The sequence below is a fragment of the Lolium perenne genome, unplaced genomic scaffold (assembly GCF_019359855.2).
Source record: "Lolium perenne isolate Kyuss_39 unplaced genomic scaffold, Kyuss_2.0 unplaced44, whole genome shotgun sequence".
NCBI classification, from domain to species: Eukaryota; Viridiplantae; Streptophyta; class Magnoliopsida; order Poales; family Poaceae; genus Lolium; species Lolium perenne.
The window spans coordinates 130,001-142,500 of NW_027249002.1; positions in this window are offsets into that span (position 1 = coordinate 130,001).

Here is a 12,500-nt window from a genome sequence, read left to right on the forward strand (position 1 = left end):
GAACAACCGTGAACAGGTGTGACGCCCCGGAACCGGTATCCTGAGGATTCCAGCGATCCCGCCGAAATCCGCACGATATCGATTCAGGGACGCCCTCCGACACGACGTGCGCGACGAATCACACACGTGATGCCAGAGGAATTAACACGAGCGGTAACATTATAACAGGATTACAATAGAGCCCACAAGATACATATATACAACAACGACTCCAACGAGTCAAGATACAAATATACAATACAAAGATCCAACTCATACAGAAGATCGAATACGTCCGAGTACGGACAAGATACAAATTGGACTAAGAGTCCTGAAGATAACCAGTGGCGTCCATAACCCTGCCCAGGCCAAGCTGGAAGGGTAACCTTGCTAACGTCGTCATCTCGTATCTGTCAAAGTCGGGCCATCGGTTGCCGACAAAAGGGGGAGGAGACAAAAAGAAAGGAAGGCGAGGGTAAGTACCATTGGCACGTACTTGCGAGACAAGACCAGCTATGCTCGCTGGTGGGCAGTATAAACTTCACCCGGCTATATGTGGAGTTTAGCGGCAGCAAAGCTACTATCCAATAGAGACACGCTACAACATCCATCTACTCAGAGAAGATAAGAGAGCGCACAAGGTAACAGATAAATACTACACAAACATAACCCAGCCAATGCGATCCCCCTTCGCCAAGAGGTATTGCAAAGGCACACACACTTTTGAAAGAGTTTTATTAGCAAATTATTAGCAACAGGAAATAAGGTGTAAGTTGTTCTATGATCAAGCTATACAATTCCAAGTCGTCCATAACCGCGGACACGGCTTATCGATAAGATGTACACCCTGCAGGGGTTGCCCAAATGTAACCATACGCATGCTCGACCCACTTACGACAGGTGGATGTCTCACAACAAGACCGTTCCCAGTTCAACAAGAAAGTCTAGGGGGGCCACCCAACTAAGCTACCCGTGATGAAGTCCGGCCGTACTCCGAGACGGACCCAGAGGTTGCGTAGGCGTCTAGGCGGGCACTAACGGCCAAGCACTAGATAAGTCGTCTAGCAATTATGCAGTGCAGTACAGAATATAAACACCCGAAGGCAATAGGAAGTAAACACCCGAAGGCAACAGTATATAAACATGCATGCGCCAAATAAAACCAAGGTTGTGGCCCCCTTTTCAACTAACTTGAGAAAAGGTAATGGGTGAGGGGGGTCCCAGTGAATCCCCACGCATGGGTAGAGCGCTCAATCTCGGAACAGATAACAAGAACTCGGGTCCTAGGGGACATTAGCGAGTCAAAGTTCCGATGCTTTCGCAAAGGGGCTCACAGATGCCTCTGCTTACAATTTTAGTTGTTAACAAATAAGTAAAGCATGTGTATCTCCAACAACTGATATAGCATGTGATAACCTCCCAACAACCCAACATATCCCGATAACAGATCGAGATAAACAACAGAGCCTAAACACGCCTACGACTCGCAAAGCTGGCAAACAACAAACAATAGGTAGGGCGAGGAGGTGTATCTCGGACATATAGGTAACAGGTGGATAGGACACGTGACACAACAGAATCGCAACATAAGGATAGCAATAGATCAAAAGAGCATGTAAAAGTAAAATAGGTGAAGGGGTGGGCTCGCCTGTGAAAAGCTGCTGAAGAACTTGTCGTATCTCACAACACCACTTCGTGATCCTATCCGGGAAGAAGCAAATGCTGGAACACACAACGTATGCAATCTTACTACTACGGATAAAGAACCGGCATGATCAAGATGATATGCATGACATGGCAAAGATGATGGCGATGCAACTTATCCATATTAATCGGAGTCGGAACCCCGGACAAACAAATTAAGGTTGGAGTTGTATTTTCTACCGGCAAATTTAAGGGTTGATTAGCATGACATAACATGGCAAAGGTGCGCTACTTCAAAATTAAACGGAGCGGGGAAAACCTAGGCGGTGTTCCAAAATACTCCGCATATATGTGAGGTGAACGTGCATAACTATCAACGCGCGACATGATGCGAGATGCAAACAAGCATATGGATGGTATATTCATGTTCCTTACATTTTTCTGAGCAACTTTCATATAGAAAACATTTTATTTCGACTTACGGTTTAAAAGATATGATTTATGCAAGATTTAAACATTATCTGCAATTTTCAGAAAAACAGAAAACAAGCTGGGTGTTTTCTCACCAAGGGCAGAGCTAGCCGCGCAGGCTGACGCACGGGCCCAGGAGCTGACGCGGCGCTGACTGGGACGGAAGGGGGCCCGGGTTGGGTACAGGAACCTGCAGGGGGGTTTTCGGGAAAACTGCACAGGTGAGGACTGCGGGTTAAGAACAGAGAAGTAGAGGGGTCTGGATGCTAAAGCATCCAGATCTGGATCTGGTGGGGATTCTCACCGCGGGCTTTTCTAGCCAGAGTGTATGATGGGTGGGGCCAGGGGGTCGACGTGGCGGCCACGCTGGCCAACCATCCGCGCACGCACAAGATGTGTTCGACGCGGGGACGATGCCGCACGCGGCGAAGGGAGACGCGGTGACCACCTGCGGGCGTCGCGCGTGCAGGCGCTGCAGGGCGCCCCAGGAAGCGAGGAAGGCCGTCGGGGAAGCGCCACGTCGACGCGGACAAGATGGAGGCGGCGCCGCCGGTTGGAGATCGCCGGGGACACGGCGGCGTTGGAACCTGCGGCGGAGGAGCTCGGCATCATCAACGGTAGGAGGAAAACGGAAGCAACGGGGGCGGGGATGATGTCCAGGGGGTTCGCACCCTTACCCTGAGGCTCGAGGTGGGCTCGGTGTGGCCGGAGGTCGTCGGGGTTAGCCGGAATTTGAAGAAATCGACGGTGGCCAGAGCTCGGGAGGGAGATTCATGGCGATGATTCTGAGCGCCCCAGATCAATTCTTCGCACGGGGATGAAGAGGGCGTCAAGGCGGAACTCAACGTGGCATCGGTGGAGCGCGGGGTGGTTCATGGAGGCGGGGCGACGCGATTTTTCTCGCGGTGGTTCACAGAAAATGAGAAAGGAGATGGGGAGAGATGGCGGCGGCGCGAGGGAGGAGATGGGGAGTGGTTTGGTGGCTAGGGTTCGCGTGCTGAAGATAAGGAGGAGGGTGGAGCAGGTGAGATGCGGTGGATGCCGTGGTGGTGGAGGGGACCAGAGCGCTCACGTCTCTCTCGTGAGAGAGAAGACGACAAGAGAGAGAGAGGAGCTGGCGAAGCGGTACGAGCCAGGGGTGGGCTCGGGCCAGGAAGAGGAGAAGAGGGCTGGGCCGGGGAAGGTAGGCTGGGCTGAGAGGAAGAGAGGGGAAAGGCTGGGCCAAGGAGAGAGAGGGAGCCCAGGTAGAGGGGAAGGGTTTTCTGTTTTGTTTTCTTTTTATTTTAAAACCTGTTTTGAACACTCTTTTGAAAATAGACCAAGTAAACAAATTAAATTTTGAAAGCTTTTAAAATAGTTATATTTGTTAAATAGGGTTGGTGTTAGGGTTTTGTTAAAGAAAGGAAAAGAGGAGGGTTCGATATATAAACCATATGAGAGGAAGAAACAAAGTATTTTAGGGTTTATAAAAATAGCTTTTATTTTATTTTGTGAAAACATGGATGATATGATGCATATGCCATGATGGTGCACAAAAGAAAAAGAGCAGGCAAGTCTAATAGAGGTGCTACCCTGGGCCGTTACAATCGACACCACTAACAAGGAATCTCGCCCCGAGATTCCACGTCCAGGTATGGGGGAGAGAGGTGAACTATCGGATCTTCAGGCGACGTGTCGATCTCCTCGACACCACTAACAAGAATTGTTGCTCCACGTAGATCGGCGACACCACTAACAAGAAGTCGTTGTTCCGTCGGTGATGATGCGCTTTCGTAGGGATCCTCCGAAGATCGGACCTAATAGGATAAAGGCAAGGATCGTCCAACCCGCGTAGAGACCTATGACTCAAAGAAGCAGATGAGAGAAGATTCAAAACTCGCAAAGGTAAGATGAGAAAGAATAGAGGTAAGGAGAAAAATTCAGAGCTACTCAGATCTATCCAACGAATTTTAGAAAATAGGTTTTGACACTCTAAACTTAACGACCGTTGGCAAGGTTAACCTACAGGCTGGACTAGTGGGGTATCATCAACCTGAGCTCTGATACCAACTTGTGACGCCCCGGAACCGGTATCCTGAGGATTCCAGCGATCCCGCCGAAATCCGCACGATATCGATTCAGGGACGCCCTCCGACACGACGTGCGCGACGAATCACACACGTGATGCCAGAGGAATTAACACGAGCGGTAACATTACAACAGGATTACAATAGAGCCCACAAGATACATATATACAACAACGACTCCAACGAGTCAAGATACAAATATACAATACAAAGATCCAACTCATACAGAAGATCGAATACGTCCGAGTACGGACAAGATACAAATTGGACTAAGAGTCCTGAAGATAACCAGTGGCGTCCATAACCCTGCCCAGGCCAAGCCGGAAGGGTAACCTTGCTAACGTCGTCATCTCGTACCTGTCAAAGTCGGGCCATCGGTTGCCGACAAAAGGGGGAGGAGACAAAAAGAAAGGAAGGCGAGGGTAAGTACCATTGGCACGTACTTGCGAGACAAGACTAGCTATGCTCGCTGGTGGGCGGTATAAACTTCACCCGGCTATATGTGGAGTTTAGCGGCAGCAAAGCTACTATCCAATAGAGACACGCTACAACATCCGTCTACTCAGAGAAGATAAGAGAGCGCACAAGGTAACAGATAAATACTACACAAACATAACCCAGCCAATGCGATCCCCCTTCGCCAAGAGGTATTGCAAAGGCACACACTTTTGAAAGAGTTTTATTAGCAAATTATTAGCAACAGGAAATAAGGTGTAAGTTGTTCTATGATCAAGCTATACAATTCCAAGTCGTCCATAACCACGGACACGGCTTATCGATAAGATGTACACCCTGCAGGGGTTGCCCAAATGTAACCATACGCATGCTCGACCCACTTACGACAGGTGGATGTCTCACAACAAGACCGTTCCCAGTTCAACAAGAAAGTCTAGGGGGGCCACCCAACTAAGCTACCCGTGACGAAGTCCGACCGTACTCCGAGACGGACCCAGAGGTTGCGTAGGCATCTAGGCGGGCACTAACGGCCAAGCACTAGATAAGTCGTCTAGCAATTATGCAGTGCAGTACAGAATATAAACACCCGAAGGCAACAGGAAGTAAACACCCGAAGGCAACAGTATATAAACATGCATGCGCCAAATAAAACCAAGGTTGTGGCCCCCTTTTCAACTAACTTGAGAAAAGGTAATGGGTGAGGGGGGTCCCAGTGAATCCCCACGCATGGGTAGAGCGCTCAATCTCGGAACAGATAACAAGAACTCGGGTCCTAGGGGACATTAGCGAGTCAAAGTTCCGATGCTTTCGCAAAGGGGCTCACAGATGCCTCTGCTTACAATTTTAGTTGTTAACAAATAAGTAAAGCATGTGTATCTCCAACAACTGATATAGCATGTGATAACCTCCCAACAACCCAACATATCCCGATAACAGATCGAGATAAACAACAGAGCCTAAACACGCCTACGACTCGCAAAGCTGGCAAACAACAAACAATAGGTAGGGCGAGGAGGTGTATCTCGGACATATAGGTAACAGGTGGATAGGACACGTGACACAACAGAATCGCAACATAAGGATAGCAATAGATCAAAAGAGCATGTAAAAGTAAAATAGGTGAAGGGGTGGGCTCGCCTATGAAAAGCTGCTGAAGAACTTGTCGTATCTCACAACACCACTTCGTGATCCTATCCGGGAAGAAGCAAATGCTGGAACACACAACGTATGCAATCTTACTTCTACGGATAAAGAACCGGCATGATCAAGATGATATGCATGACATGGCAAAGATGATGGTGATGCAACTTATCCATATTAATCGGAGTCGGAACCCCGAACAAACAAATTAAGGTTGGAGTTGTATTTTCTACCGGCAAATTTAAGGGTTGATTAGCATGACATAACATGGCAAAGGTGCGCTACTTCAAAATTAAACGGAGCGGGGAAAACCTAGGCGGTGTTCCGAAATACTCCGCATATATGTGAGGTGAACGTGCATAACTATCAACGCTCGACATGATGCGAGATGCAAACAAGCATATGGATGGTATATTCATGTTCCTTACATTTTTCTGAGCAACTTTCATATAGAAAACATTTTATTTCGACTTACGGTTTAAAAGATATTATTTATGCAAGATTTAAACATTATCTGCAATTTTCAGAAAAACAGAAAACAAGCTGGGTGTTTTCTCACCAAGGGCAGAGCTAGCCGCGCAGGCTGACGCGCGGGCCCAGGAGCTGACGCGGCGCTGACTGGGACGGAAGGGGGCCCGGGTTGGGTACAGGAACCTACAGGGGGGTTTTCGGGAAAACTGCACAGGTGAGGATTGCGGGTTAAGAACAGAGAAGTAGAGGGGTCTGGATGCTAAAGCATCCAGAACTGGATCTGGTGGGGATTCTCACCGCGGGCTTTTCTAGCTAGAGAGTATGACGGGTGGGGCCAGGGGGTCGACGTGGCGGCCACGCTGGCCAACCATCCGCGCACGCACAAGATGTGTTCGACGCGGGGACGATGCCGCACGCGGCGAAGGGAGACGCGGTGACCACCTGCGGGCGTCGCGCGTGCAGGTGCTGCAGGGCGCCCCAGGAAGCGAGGAAGGCCGTCGGGGAAGCGCCTCGTCGACGCGGACAAGATGGAGGCGGCGCCGCCGGTTGGAGATCGCCGGGGACACGGCGGCGTTGGAACCTGCGGCGGAGGAGCTCGGCATCATCAACGGTAGGAGGAAAATGGAAGCAACAGGGGCGGGGATGATGTCCAGGGGGTTCGCACCCTTACCCTGAGGCTCGAGGTGGGCTCGGTGTGGCCGGAGGTCGTCGGGGTTAGCCGGAATTTGAAGAAATCGACGGTGGCCAGAGCTCGGGAGGGAGATTCGTGGCGATGATTCTGAGCGCCCCAGATCAATTCTTCGCACGGGGATGAAGAGGGCGTCAAGGCGGAACTCAACGTGGCGTCGGTGGAGCGCGGGGTGGTTCATGGAGGCGGGGCGTGATACGTCTCCGACGTATCGATAATTTCTTATGTTCCATGCCACATTATTGATGTTATCTACATGTTTTATGCACACTTTATGTCATATTCGTGCATTTTCTGGAACTAACCTATTAACAAGATGCCGAAGTGCCGCTGTCTTTTTCTGCTGTTTTTGGTTTCAGAAATCCTAGTAAGGAAATATTCTCGGAATTGGACGAAATCAACGCCCAGGGGCCTATTTTTCCACGAAGCTTCCAGAAGACCGAAGACGAAACGAAGTGGGGCCACGAGGCGCCCGGACTACAGGGCGGCGCGGCCTAGGGTTTGGCCGCGCGGCCCTGTCATCTGGGGCCCTCGTGTGCCCTCCTGACTTGCCCTTCCGCCTACTTAAAGCCTCCGTGACGAAACCCCCAGTACCGAGAGCCACGATACGGAAAACCTTCCAGAGACGCCGCCAACGCCGATCCCATCTCGGCGGATCCAAGAGATCGCCTCCGGCACCCTGCCGGAGAGGGGAATCATCTCCCGGAGGACTCTACGCCGCCATGGTCGCCTCCGGTGTGATGTGTGAGTAGTCTACCCCTGGACTATGGGTCCATAGCAGTAGCTAGATGGTTGTTTTCTCCCCATTGTGCTATCATTGTCGGATCTTGTGAGCTGCCTAACATGATCAAGATCATCTATATGTAATTCTATATGTTGCGTTTGTTGGGATCCGATGAATAGAGAATACTTGTTATGTTGATTATCAAAGTTATATCTACGTGTTGTTTATGATCTTGCATGCTCTCCGTTACTAGTAGATGCTCTGGCCAAGTAGATGCTTGTAACTCCAAGAGGGAGTACTTATGCTCGATAGTGGGTTCATGCCTGCATTGACACCTGGGACAGTGACAGAAAGTTCTAAGGTTGTGTTGTGCTGTTGCCACTAGGGATAAAACATTGATGCTATGTCTAAGGATGTAGTTGTTGATTACATTACGCACCATACTTAATGCAATTGTCTGTTGCTTTACAACTTAATACTGGAGGGGGTTCGGATGATAACCTGAAGGTGTACTTTTTAGGCATAGATGCAGTTGGATGGCGGTCTATGTACTTTGTCGTAATGCCCAATTAAATCTCACTATAATCATCATGATATGTATGTGCATGGTCATGCCCTCTTTATTTGTCAATTGCCCAACTGTAATTTGTTCACCCAACATGCTGTTTATCTTATGGGAGAGACACCTCTAGTGAACTGTGGACCCCAGTCCAATTCTCTTTACTGAAATACAATCTACTGCAATACTTGTTCTACTGTTTTCTGCAAACAATCATCTTCCACACAATACGGTTAAGCCTTTGTTACAGCAAGCCGGTGAGATTGACAACCTCACTGTTTCGTTGGGGCAAAGTACTTTGGTTGTGTTGTGCAGGTTCCACGTTGGCGCCGGAATCCCTGGTGTTGCGCCGCACTACATCCCGCCGCCATCAACCTTCAACGTGCTTCTTGGCTCCTCCTAGTTCGATAAACCTTGGTTTCTTTCTGAGGGAAAACTTGCTGCTGTGCGCATCATACCTTCCTCTTGGGGTTCCCAACGAACGTGTGAGTTACACGCCATCAAGCTAAAATTTCTGGCACCGTTGCCGGGGAGATCAAGACACGCTGCAAGGGGAGTCTCCACTTCTCAATCTCTTTACTTTGTTTTTGTCTTGCTTAGTTTTATTTACTACTTTGTTTGCTGCACTAAATCAAAATACAAAAAAATTAGTTGCTAGTTTTACTTTATTTGCTATCTTGTTTGCTATATCAAAACACAAAAAAATTAGTTACTTGCATTTACTTTACTTGATTCATCATGTTTCCTTTTAATTTTACCACAAAAGACATACCGGTAGGACGTGGGTCTATAGTTGGGAGAAATAATATAGAAGAATTCTTCAATCATGTTAGTACCATTGAAAATTTTGAAGACAGACATTTGGTAGATCTTGCGCCTACTTATGAAATTGCTGCTGCGAATTTAGTTCGCCTATTGGAAACTAAATTTGTTAATCTTAATCCTATAATCCAACACATGTTTCTCACACTTGGTGATATGGAAGAAGGGGAAAAGAAAGATTTTGTTTTAGAAACCCTTCTTAGAGAATTTGGTGGTCTAGCAAGAGAAGCTAGAAAGGTCTTTGCTAAATTTAATATGCTTGGTTCTCATACTAATTTTGTTAGTCTCCTTGAAAAGATGGACATGGATAGAATAAGATACACTAATAATATTGATGATGGAGGGGAGATCAAAGCACCAATACCATGTAAACTCCTAGCTATGAATGATGCATTAGAAAATAACTATGCTTGGCTTGTTCCTGAAAATTTGTTTGATGAGAGTAGCACGCCTAAGACTAATGAAAAGGGAGATGCTAAAACTTATGTATCTAATATATTATGCCTGGTTGAGAAAACTCCGCACCCCGCTGAAAATGCATCATCCTTTGATAATACTTGATACACACTTTCTGCGCCTAGCTGAAAGGCGTTAAAGAAAAGCGCTTATGGGAGACAACCCATGTTTTTTACCTACAGTACTTTGTTTTTATTTTGTGTCTTGGAAGTTGTTTACTACTGTAGCAACCTTTCCTTATCTTAGTTTTGTGTTTTGTTGTGCCAAGTTAAGCCGTTGATAGAAAAGTAAGTACTAGATTTGGATTACTGCGCAGTTCCAGATTTCTTTGCTGTCACGAATCTGGGTCCACCTCCCTGTAGGTAGCTCAGAAAATTAAGCCAATTTACGTGCATGATCCTCAGATATGTACGCAACTTTCATTCAATTTGATCATTTTCATTTGAGTAAGTCTGGTGCCATTTTAAAATTCGTCAATACGAACTGTTCTGTTTTGACAGATTCTGCCTTTTATTTCGCATTGCCTCTTTTGCTATGTTGGATGAATTTCTTTGATCCACTAATGTCCAGTAGCTTTATGCAATGTCCAGAAGTGTTAAGAATGATTGTGTCACCTCTGAATATGTTAATTTTTATTGTGCACTAACCCTCTAATGAGTTGTTTCGAGTTTGGTGTGGAGGAAGTTTTCAAGGATCAAGAGAGGAGTATGATGCAACATGATCAAGGAGAGTGAAAGCTCTAAGCTTGGGGATGCCCCGGTGGTTCACCCCTGCATATATCAAGAAGACTCAAGCGTCTAAGCTTGGGGATGCCCAAGGCATCCCCTTCTTCATCGACAACATTATCAGGTTCCTCCCCTGAAACTATATTTTTATTCCGTCACATCTTATGTGCTTTGCTTGGAGCGTCGGTTTGTTTTTGTTTTTGTTTGAATAAAATGGATCATAGCATTCACTTTATGGGAGAGAGACACGCTCCGCTGTAGCATATGGACAAGTATGTCCTTAGTTTCTACTCATAGTATTCATGGCGAAGTTTCTCCTTCGTTAAATTGTTATATGGTTGGAATTGGAAAATGATACATGTAGTAATTGCTATAAATGTCTTGGGTAATGTGATACTTGGCAATTGTTGTGCTCATGATTAAGCTCTTGCATCATATGCTTTGCACCCATTAATGAAGAAATACATAGAGCATGCTAAAATTTGGTTTGCATATTTGGTTTCTCTAAGGTCTAGATAATTTCTAGTATTGAGTTTGAACAACAAGGAAGATGGTGTAGAGTCTTATAATGTTTTCAATATGTCTTTTATGTGAGTTTTGCTGCACCGGTTCATCCTTGTGTTTGTTTCAAATAAGCCTTGCTAGCCTAAACCTTGTATCGAGAGGGAATACTTCTCATGCATCCAAAATACTTGAGCCAACCACTATGCCATTTGTGTCCACCATACCTACCTACTACATGGTATTTTCCGCCATTCCAAAGTAAATTGCTTGAGTGCTACCTTTAAAATTCCATCATTCGCCTTTGCAATATATAGCTCATGGGACAAATAGCTTAAAAACTATTGTGATATTGAATATGTAATTATGCACTTTATCTCTTATTAAGTTGCTTGTTGTGCGATAACCATGTTCACTGGGGACGCCATCAACTATTCATTGTTGAATTTCATGTGAGTTGCTATGCATGTTCGTCTTGTCTGAAGTAAGAGCGATCTACCACCTTATGGTTAAGCATGCATATTGTTAGAGAAGAACATTGGGCCGCTAACTAAAGCCATGATCCATGGTGGAAGTTTCAGTTTTGGACATATATCCTCAATCTCAAATGAGAAAATTATTAATTGTTGTTACATGCTTATGCATAAAAGAGGAGTCCATTATCTGTTGTCTATGTTGTCCCGGTATGGATGTCTAAGTTGAAGAATAATCAATAGCGAGAAATCCAATGCGAGCTTTCTCCTTAGACCTTTGTACAAAGTGGCATAGAGGTACCCCTTTGTGACACTTGGTAAAAACATGTGCATTGTGATGATCCGGTAGTCCAAGCTAATTAGGACAAGGTGCGGGCACTATTAGTACACTATGCATGAGGCTTGCAACTTATAAGATATAATTTACATGATGCATATGCTTTATTACTACCGTTGACAAAATTGTTTCATGTTTTCAAAATCAAAGCTCTAGCACAAATATAGCAATCAATGCTTTTCCTCTATGGAGGACCATTCTTTTACTTTCAATGTTGAGTCAGTTCACCTATTTCTCTCCACCTCAAGAAGCAAACACTTGTGTGAACTGTGCATTGATTCCTACATACTTGCTTATTGCACTTATTATATTACTCTATGTTGACAATATCCATGAGATATACATGTTACAAGTTGAAAGCAACCGCTGAAACTTAATCTTCTTTTGTGTTGCTTCAATGCCTTTACTTTGAATTATTGCTTTATGAGTTAACTCTTATGCAAGACTTATTGATGCTTGTCTTGAAGTGCTATTCATGAAAAGTCTTTGCTTTATGATTCACTTGTTTACTCATGTCATATACATTGTTTTGATCGCTGCATTCACTACATATGCTTTACAAATAGTATGATCAAGATTATGATGGCATGTCACTCCAGAAATTATCTGTGTTATCGTTTTACCTGCTCGGGACGAGCAGAACTAAGCTTGGGGATGCTGATACGTCTCCGACGTATCGATAATTTCTTATGTTCCATGCCACATTATTGATGTTATCTACATGTTTTATGCACACTTTATGTCATATTCGTGAATTTTCTGGAACTAACCTATTAACAAGATGCCGAAGTGCCAGTTGCTGTTTTCTGCTGTTTTTGGTTTCAGAAATCCTAGTAAGGAAATATTCTCGGAATTGGACGAAATCAACGCCCAGGGGCCTATTTTTCCACGAAGCTTCCAGAAGACCGAAGACGAAACGAAGTGGGGCCACGAGGCGCCCGGACTACAGGGCGGCGCGGCCTAGGGTTTGGCCGCGCGGCCCTATCAT